Source organism: Cibotium barometz, chromosome 32 (genome assembly GCF_041138505.1).
Source record: "Cibotium barometz isolate CiBa-2024 chromosome 32, ASM4113850v1, whole genome shotgun sequence".
Lineage (NCBI taxonomy): Eukaryota > Viridiplantae > Streptophyta > Polypodiopsida > Cyatheales > Cibotiaceae > Cibotium > Cibotium barometz.
Window position 1 is genome coordinate 23,120,209 of NC_141077.1, and position 10,376 is coordinate 23,130,584.

Here is a 10,376-nt window from a genome sequence, read left to right on the forward strand (position 1 = left end):
AATAGAGTAGCAAGAACTATTTACCCAAAATCCACCCTAGATGCTTTCATAAAGGTCATTTTAGGAGTAACCTGGAATTCCTATTCCATGTCAATCCCCTCGACGAGAATAGTGAAATAGCCCCAATTTCTAGGTACCTAAGGGAGTGATTGTAGGTAGCCCAAGGATACCTAAGTTTTTGTGGGTACAATCTTGTGTGACTGGCTTTAGGACTAATGTCACTACTTTTTCTTGTTCAACATTCTTTCCCACAGGGAAATCTAGCCAAACTTTGATAGGCTCCTCCAATGGAATCATGGATATCCTAGTTTCACCTTTAATTTTAGTTTCAATTTCCCATTCACCTTGATATTGAAGTATCAAATCTTCATTCCTTGAGTCATTGCCAAAGAGTTGGTCTAAGTCATGGTTCTCCTTGCTTTGGTTCTTAAATCATTCTCAACAGTACCCAATGTGGTGCTCAATGTGTACAATGGCACTAAAGGTCCCCTTATTGTGTTTTCTAAGACTTGTTTAGAAGCTTGTAAAGACCTTAGAGGCTCATGTGTAGCATTAGAATACCCTTTTATGTAGGCTTTAAGATCTACATACAAGTCACAATTAGATTAGAGGGATGTTAAGATGGAAGTTACCTCATCATAAGATGAGGTTACTTCTCCCACCATTATAGATTTGAAATGAGGTGTAATAATATCCTTCAACATAGACTTTATAGATTTTTAAATCTTATCCTCACTTGAACACTGAATTGCAAAATCATCTAAAGATTCTTCTTTTAGTCTTGCTATCCTTGTCATGGGTTAATGGCTCAGTTTGGTAGTAGATAGTGCCTCTTCCTTTTGAAAACAAAATTGGTATTCCTCTTCTTGTTGGTTTTGGGAAACTCTTTTGGTTATTTCAAGATTTGTTTTGATCTCAACTAGAGCTAGTCAACACCTCAATAAGTTTGAGCATGGTATCTTAAGCATGTTGTTTACTTAAGAGTTTGGTTCTTATCTTGTAGTGGTGGGTTGGGTCAGTGCTTTGATTTGACTTTGAGTTACACAAAGTGAGGTGCTGGATCTCATTTCTTCATATTTATTGGATCACTAGGAGGTTCCCATTGGTCTTTCCCATGTGACAAGAACGAATCTTCTTTTGAGAGCTTGTATAGCAAGTGTAGTAAGTGTCGCATACATTGGGTCCTCGGTCTTAGTGCTTGGGCATTGTGTTACTTTTACCTAGGTTTATGTTTTCTTCAAGCCTATTTCCCTTGTCTTGAGATTTAGACTTAACCTCTTGAGTTTGTGTAGCTTTTGCTTGCTTGGATTTAGGATGTTGTGAATCTTTTTTTTTAGTTCTTATTTCGAGACATTCTCCGCTACCCCTTGTGTAGAGTGTTCTTTTGCAAGTTTTTTGGCTTTTGCTCACACTTTGGCTTGCAACTGTGTGAGCACATTGGGTGGAATCATGGACAAGTGTCCATTTTGCACATTGAGAGTTGGGTATTGTAAGATAGTTGGGTACTACCCGAGGAGAGATGCTTGCAATAAAGCATCTCTCCTCGGGAAATCTATGAACAAGTGATTGATGGCACATTATTCACACATGGGTTATACAGTGTCAAGAACTTCAGGTTGCATTCTAGATTGGATAGTCTACAACCTTGTGCAATCCACGATAATAGAAGCAGTGCAATATTTATTTAACTACTTTCTTAGCAGTTTCTATTCCTAGGTTTTGTATCTATTTGAGTCAAGGAGACTAAATATGTGCATGGGGCTCCTTGGTTTTGAGATGATGGTTATGCACTTGTTACATGTGAATACATACATTGCAAGGTATCATGGCCAAGAACCTTACAATGACTAGAATATATAAAGAGTGGCTTAGGGTATGTGCAATGTGGATTGGGTTGGTGGTGTATATAATGTGCACAAAACATTAGGTTTACAAGAGAAATGGGATATAAAGATTGTTTGCAATTTAACTCATCTCCTTTCTTATAGTGACTTTCTAAGTTTTTAAGTAAGGCATTATAGAATTCTACAATGGACATCTTAGAAATTAATGTCTCTTTACTCCTTGCCTTCAAGCTGCCTTCATATCAAAGGTATGTTCCATCATATTATCATCCAAACCAATTGCTTCTTTGCAACATTCATCAAAAGAACTTGGTTGAGACTATGATCGGATTTCGCAAAGTGTTTTTCTTTAACCCCACGAGGAAACATCACTTTATTTGTGCATCATTAAGTTTCTCCTAGTTTGCACAATATAAGTTTATGGTTTTAATGCTTAGAATGTAATCCCATACAGTTTCCTCAGCTCTCCTCTCTATTATATACAAGTTTTACACCACTCTACCTATGACCTTGTCTCGATAATCCATAGATAAAGGTGATCTTCTTAGAGTTTTAAAATTTGCCCAATGTGATGAACCACCTACTTGCCTTGCCCACCACTAAGCATAGATTGAGTGCACGCACCTTGGTAGGAAAATCCGTATTTCTAAAAGCTTCATGTTGTTACTCAAACGTTTGCATGAATTGAACAAGATCAGTAGATCCATCATATTTGCCCATGAGCTTAGAAATTTATATGGACATGACTCTAGATGGCTCCTTTGGGTCATGTGTAGATCTTTTGGTTAAAGCACCATGCAATCCTTGTGTAAACCCCCCTTCCTAGATTGTTCAATATTTATAGAGTTTAGGTATCAAGGGGTTACGAGGTTTATGGGGTACCATCTCTAAGCATTTACAAAAAAGTCAAACCCATTGTTGCATTTGGCATAGGACCAAACACTGTGGGGATTGGAGTCACCAAGGGTTTCAAAGATGGTGGCACAGTTGGAGGCATAAGATTGCTCCAATACATGCTAGCAAATATGACTGGGGGTTGTACTTGAGGCATGGACCTCAAGGTCATCTATTGGATTAAGTTCTGATATTGGCACGTTCAACCCAACCTAAGTTAACCATTTCAGCCACCACCGTTCTCCTTTTTTGGTTCTTTGATTTCTTTTTCTTTTTTTTTTTGAGTTTCCTTATAGCCCAAAACGACCTTTGTATGCTTTGTCTATTCTCTTATATGTTCGTTAGGGTCCATTTGCATGGATTTTCCTTTAGTGTTAGGGCATGTGAACACCCTCTTATGGAATATTGTTTTAAGAGGAACAAAAACACTTGCACTGCTCTGAAAACATTGTTACATGTCCGTCTCACTGTACCACGCATACTCAGCAAAGGTCACAGTGAAGAGGACGACACACAACTCAAGTCAAAGACAAGTGATTGCAAAACACAAACTACAAGGCATACTCAGCAAAGGTCACAGTGAAGAGGACGACACACAACTCAAGTCAAAGACAAGTGATTGCAAAACACAAACTACCACGCATACTCAAGTCAAAGACAAGTGATTGCAAAACACAAACTACCACGTATACTCAGCAAAGGTCACAGTGAAGAGGACGACACACAACTCAAGTCAAAGACAAGTGATTGCAAAACACAAATTACAAGGCATGAAGAAAGATATCAAGGAACGTCCAGGAGCTATGTCCTTTAGGATGAGTCGAGAGACTAGGTATGCCTGCCCAACAACGGTGGCATCCTCTATTTCTGGAAGATGCCCTCAGCATAGCGGTGTTAGGTAGTTGGAGTGTCAATGCGGTGTCTCCAATGCTAATGCATTGTGGCAGCAGCCTTTGGTAGAATCTCCTATCCTTGGGAGATGCCGTTGGAGTAATAATACGATGGCGACCTTTGGTTGTTGAAGTGTTAGTGTGGTGCCTTCAATGCTGATGTTGCTTTGTCTGGTTCCTTTGAGTTGACCCACTATGAGCACCCTTGGTGGGCTAATAGGTAATGGGTGCTCTTTTTGATGCACTTTTGGATTAGGTAGATGTGATAATTCCTTAATCACCTTTTAATTACTTTTGTACCAAGCTTAGAAATAGGCTGGCATCCAATGAATATTTGTAATTCTTTCTACACTCTCGTTCTCTCTCTCACAACGTCATTATGTTGTCATTAATCCTAATCTCTTGTGATTAGTTAACCTCTTCTCCTTAACCTAATGTTGCCTTCACCATGAGTTCAATCATCATGTTTGATCCACCATGAGAACCAACATGGTATTAGAGCTAGACCTATAGTCATTATGCTTACATTAATCCCTTCACTTCATTTACACTAATTATAATTAGTGACTAATGTCTTTCTTCTCTTTTTTACCTTATGGACATCTCCCTCTCCTACCCCACAACCCATTAGAGCTTTGATTGCTCTTCACACAAGCAACCAAAGCTCAAACCTCTCCTAGGCTAACTTCCCACTTTAAAGGCACACATCCGAGTGCGCTCAATGGTGGTGAAAACACTTCAAAGCAGCTAGGAACGAGTATTTACAGTCGCTTTTAATTTTGGGGGAAATCTCTCATTTGTTGGTCTTGGTGCAAATTGGCTTGGATGCAGCTACCCCCAAGGGATTTCAACCATTGCGAATCCACCTGCATCATTAGAATTTCGAATAATGGTCGGTGGCACTCAAATAGAAGCATTATTAGTAAAGTTAATATTAACCTTAATTATAAGGGGTTACTCTTGTGTATATGAGCTTGTGTGTGTGAGCTTAAATCTTATCAGTGGGAGCTGCTATTACTTGGTTTATGCTTACTTTACAAAAGCCCCATCATTTGGCGCTTTGATTTCACTCTCCAACTTGACCCATTCTTTGTAGTGCAAATAAAAAATTGCCTTCACTAATCAGCACTAATCCTAGTAGTATTTATTGACTTGAGGGATCATCCTTAACCATTGGGGACTTGCTATAGCTTGCCAAAGCTTCATATCGAACTTGATTTTCCCTTCAACGGTGCTTTATAAATCAAGGTATTTTTTGCACACTTAATTGAAAATTACTTTCACTAATACCTTGATTGGTGCTAATGATTTTAGATTTTTGAGAATTTTATGTTTATACCTACATATTTAAATGTTTCTAAACCTCTGTAAAGCTTCAAATCATATTTTCCCTTTGATTTGAGTGGTCAATTTGTTAATCCAAAATATGATATTAATCTGCACAAGCATTGCTTGGGACAATAGGATTTTTGAGCTTGTATGCATCATGTAACTCATAAATCAAATTTATAAGGGCAAGACACTGATCATCATTGATAAGGCTTAAGACCCCCTTATGAATATTTATTGTCTTATCATCTGAAAGGCATGTGCATCATCATTATGTAAGGCTTCATGAACATATTGAGAAAATGATTTATCTTTATGTGCATGGATTTTAAAACAAAATGAAATCAAGGATGAAGAGGACCAATAGCTACCTTTACATCAAGATCTACATTGACATGAAGAAGATCAAGAGCTACATCGACAAGATCAAGATCAAGAAGGAAGCATAAGAAGCAGAGACGTCAATAGAGGTCAACTTTGCTCAAGATGACTGAGCTTTTTAGACCAGCTAGAACCAACCCACCTGTGGTGGTCACTCCTCTATCTTAAGTGAAGTGTAATCATAACTAGATGTCTAGTAGTGTCATCATAACTGGCATTGTAAAACTCCTTGAGTGAGACCTATGGGCTCTTGGTTGGTCATCATAACTAGCATTGTAAATAGTAACTAGAGCTAGCATTAATATCATAGTAGCCATGGATATTTTGTCGAGAGAGGGTGTTTAAATAATACACCAAAATATCATGTGACGTTGGGAATATGGATATAGTTCTATGGTCTAAAGGAATGATTTGGCACAAGTTTTCTAGGCACGACCACACCTCCAGGATAGCATGTGTGGAAAGGGTCTTAGGTTACACTCCATTCTAGGCAATGGGTGCTCTTTTTAATGCAATTTCGGATTAGGTAGATGTGATTATCCCTTAATTATCTTTTAATTACTTTTGTACCAAGTCTATAAATAGGTTAGCATATTTAATGAATACTTACAAGTCTTTCTACACTCTAATTCTCTCTCCCACATTGTCATTATGTTATCATTAATTCTAATCTCATGTGATTAGTCTTAACTTCTTTTACTTAGCCTAATGTTGCCTTCACCATGAGTTCAATCATGATGTTTGATCCACCATGAAAATCAACAAACTCCATCCCTGAATCCAATGCCAAACCCTAATTTTGTTCCATATGGAGACACATGTTACAAAGTGTGGATTCAAAGATACCTTTAAGGATTATCCGAAACAGAGTGAGAATCACACAGTGGTCTAATCATCAACTAATTTGACAAGCCTTAACTTGTTAAGTGTACAAGGCATATTTATTTGTATACTCCCTTAAACATGCCTTTAAGGATTCTAATAGAGTGACAATCACCCCAATGGCCTAAGGATCAACCACTTCAACAAGCTTTAACTTGTTAAGCATACAAGGTGGACTTATTTATACATCCCCTCTTAATGCCATCACAAGGCTGTAAAACAAGTCAAGGGCAGCTAAGAAGTAGAAAGATCAAGCTTCAACCTCAAAACCAACAGCCAAGGAGCTTTCAGGCACAAGCCCCACAAGCTTCTAGCCCCTGAAAAGGCTAAAGGACCGGAACCTAAAGTCCAAAAGAAGAAAACATCGAAGAGCATGCAAACACACAAAGCACGATGTCGTGACCATCAAAAATGGTTCGGATGAGAGCTCCAAAGTTGCCTCCCTCGTGGAGACAATGAGTAATATCTCGCTTAAACTAGCTCTTCTGAAATAGAAGAAACCATTGACTATGCAAACTTCCAAAGAAACACAAGGAGTATCCCAACCCTGTGTTGGAGAAAGAGAGAATGAAACAAGCCCAAGACCTTGTGAGGAAGGTAGAAGCTGAACTAGAGCCAGTACTAGAGAAGGTAGTTGAGTACAAACCACTAACCTTGCCTAAGCGTATCCTTGACCACATTCCAATACACAAGGCACACCTTCCGCCCATTGCCCATGCACATCACTTGCATCCTTCACTACACCACAAAGGCCAATCTCTAATTGCCTCTATCTAAGCAAAGAGAGCTCTTCCTTCACCCCTCAATAGAAGCAAGGAGCATTACCATGTGACAATGGAGCCAGGACGTCGCGAATGAGCCAGTGTGCCACGTCAGAGAGTTGCATTGCGCTCAAAGGCAAGATCCAATGACACATGATTCAATAAGACTAAGGTAAGCTCTTGGCTTAAACAAATAACATTGACGATATGCTAAAGTCACGGAGCAATCTCTAGCACACAAGAAGCAACGAATAAAAAGTGAAGCCCAACGTCTTTGATACCATATTGAGGATATCTTAAGCTGCGATACAAGCTAGGTGCACACGTGTGTTAGACAAGGAGGGTTTACCTATTCTATAGTTTGGGGTGTCATGAGAATAAGGACAAACAATGAAGAAAAGCATGGGAATCTTCGCATGTGGCTTGTTTTTTATGACTTTGATAGATTAACCACCATTTCTTTAAGAAAGTGTAATGTGAAGAGATCCATAATTACTATGCTAAAAAATTTGTGCTTAGAGGCATAGTAAATTTACATATCCATAGAGTACAACCCATGCCAGGAGGACGTGTGAAAATATGGCATAGTAGACAATATGAGAAGTCTCTTGACCACTGTGCAATAGAGACAACACGAGAAGTCTTGACCATCATGAAGTAGAGACAGTACCATGGCTTGTACAAAGCACTCTGCCCTACCATGGCTTGTACAAAGCTCTCTCAATGTATCTCTCTATGCATAGTAATTGAGGCTTGTTACCTAGGCATTATAAGAAGGCTTTACAAATACTACCAAGGTTTCCATCCATGTGGTAGTAGCAAGAAAAACCCACAGATTTGAAAGCTTGGAAAATAGTGTTTATTTGGTTAGCTTATACACTTGTAGTTTTGCCACCTAGTTGCATACACAATAATCTATTCGAATCATGCAATATATAATAGAAAAAGTGCTTTATCGTGTTTGGTACAATGAATTGTTCAATACAAAGAAGGGAAACAGAGCTTCCAGAGGAAGTTGTAGTTCTCTGATGTGAGCAATGAACAGGTTTTAGAAGATGTAGTAGGGCCATGTGTTGTATTCCTTCATGGATGGGTTTAGTGGGTACAAACTAGGTGGTAATCCACCCAGTCGACTAGCTCAAAGGCTACCTTTGTCACTTAGTGGGGCACCTATGTCTATGTGATGTTTCCCTTTGGTTTATACTATGCTTCAACCTCTCTTCAACGCACAACTATAAAGATTTTTCAGGAATATCTCAATGACTTTCTCTGCATTTTCTTTTCTAAATTCAGTGGGGGTAAAAGGACATACCAATGGTGGTGATGCTTGAGGAGCACACATCACTTACTTTGGTCTTCAGCAAGTGCATAACTTCAGGTATCCAACTTCCCCCATAGCCAGTTTGATGATGTTATTGATGGAGTGGGCATTTGCTTAGATTGCCGAGCATCAGTGCTTGCTGAGTTGGCAACTCTCTCTTATTCAGGAAGTAGCATGAGTTAGGGAAATGTTGAGGAAAGCATGTTCATGGAGTCTTTCAAAATGTCAAGGAAAGTCATTTGAGTAGGGGAAAAGTTGAAGGAAGTAGTTGCATTGTTGAAAAGTGTCCAAAGAGAGTGGAAAAGTGTCAGAGATATGAAGAAAGCAAAAGGGAAAGAGAAGAATAAATCCAAAGCAATGTGACATAGTTTTTGAAATAGTAAATCACCAAAAGAGGGCCAAAACTTCAAAATGTGAATAACTTACGCTTCTACACTTGTAGAAGTGCCATGTCACTTCTTTGTTCTTAACACTTCTTTGAAGTCATCAACACTTTTTCATCCCATAGGAGTCAACAGTTCTTCCCCCATACATGTAATTGTTCGTAAAATTACTCAACACATCAGCATAAAAGTGACTTCTTTGCTCGTAGAAGTGCCACATCAATTCTATGAACATAGAAGTTATAGCCCACACTTCTGCATCTGATAGAAAAATGCATATTTTAATCCCCTCTACTGAGAAAAAAACTCAAAACCTGTACTTCTTTGTTCTAGAAGTCAGTGATTCTTTGCTAGTAGAAGTATACTTCTAAACCCATAGAAGTATACACCTATGGAATCTATCCATATAAAAAAACAAGCACACTTCTACATCCATAGAAGTTGTCCCTATAAAACCCCCCCAACCCCATTTGATCTTTGTGGAAACTTGAAGAGTACTAAAACTTTAGCAAATTTTTTATTGAGTTCCAACGCATAAAGATATTTGCTAGCCCCCCAAAACTACTTTTCCTAAAAATTTGTCAAAATTTGCCTCCCCTTGCTTCCCACATCAGATAGATTTTAATTGGGCATAAAATAAATCTCTAAGTAGTATATTGTTGGAAAATTGTATTACAACCAAATTTTTCCCAAAATAAATGGTGAATTATAAAATTTGGCATCTTATTCTTTACTTAGCATTTTGAAATTAATGGTTTGATGAGGAATGTAAATTCCATGAAGGTGGCTGTATAAGAATAATGCATACTTTGTTAATCCTTTTTATAGACTTACATTGCTTGTATAAGGATAGACTTTTGACTAACATGGTATAGAGGTTTATATTTTCACATAGGATTGTGGTACTTTTGGAGTCTAATTTCTCTTTACGTACTTACTTATTACTTATGCTTCACAAACTTTGATGCTTGAACCCCACACAATGTGATGCATAAACCTCATGGTAATCATGATATAAAGGGGCAGCAATGTTTAATGCACTATACATGTTGATGCATTTCGATGCACGTTAACAAATGCATGACATGGTGTATATAGTACAAAGGACTAGAAGTGTATAACTTTAAAGTGCATGCAACACTTGAATTTATTTGAGTCTAGGTAGCCATATCTGAGATCAATAAGTTGAGACAACAATCACATGTGGAGACAAGGTTATAACACATGTCTTCCCATAAGGTTGCACAGTGGTTCCAACTTATGGTTTTTTCTAGATGATGGTAGGTATAGATTCTCCCCATCAACTCTATAGAGATGGATTGGTGAAAGACTCGACAAATAAATCTTCTAAGTCATATTTGTTTACTTCTACAATGTTTACTCATTAAGCTAATTTCACCAATGCTCATATGTCTTTACAAACAAGACAAGTGTGATCTTTTGTAAAAGGTTTTAAAATTAATCTAATTGGTCATCTCAATCCCAAGGGGATGTCTATGCAAATGGGAGGGTAAATCTAACACACGCACACACACACGCACATGCACATGCGCGCGCGCGCGCGCACACACACACACACACACACACACACAAAAGAAGTGTTACTGTAGTTAAGACACTTAACTTCATTAATGACCAAAGTTGGTTAACATGTTGTTGTGTAAAGATTCTGTGAGAGGCTTGTTCTTCTA